Raw genomic sequence first — 621 nt, forward strand, 5'->3', positions numbered from 1 at the left:
GGGCCGCCGTACGTGAGGGGCCGGACTGGGGAGGACACACGGGGGCCAGCCGCAGGATGCATCGCAGGGTGCTTTTGTTTTGGTCCAACGGAGTTCAAGGCTCCGTCGCTCCACCACGCGCGAGAGAGCTTTCAGTCGCTTTGGCAAATGATTAACCGCTCTGTTTGGACTAGCTGAGTTATTGCTCCCCGGGGCCGGCACGTTTCTAGTGCTAGGCCAGCCAGATTTGCTGAAGGAGCACCTTTTTGTCCCTTTGGAAGAAGTATCATCGCTTATTTGGGGACTTTATCGCTAGGCTGGGGTTTGGGGTGTATGTGTGAAGGTTGTTTATTTAGTAGTCAACCCCTTGAGAGGCTGCTTTTACGTTGGCCATAAAAAAACTTGCTCTGATGAGCAAGTGAAGCGTGTTTCTCCCATCACGCAGTGCCAGTTGGGGCTCACGGGTAATTTTAAAAACGCTATTTTTTTATCACGGAGCGGGTGTTCTACTTTATAATCTATTTAACATCCCGAAGTGGACCGTGCCTCTGAATCTGAGCATCCACTTGGGACATCACCACCACCAGGCCAGATTTCCAAAATGCATCCTTTTAGTCCGCTCCTTTTCTCCTTTTTTTTTTT

Source organism: Apaloderma vittatum, unplaced genomic scaffold, assembly GCF_000703405.1.
Source record: "Apaloderma vittatum isolate BGI_N311 unplaced genomic scaffold, ASM70340v1 scaffold27193, whole genome shotgun sequence".
In the NCBI taxonomy this organism is placed as follows: Eukaryota; Metazoa; Chordata; class Aves; order Trogoniformes; family Trogonidae; genus Apaloderma; species Apaloderma vittatum.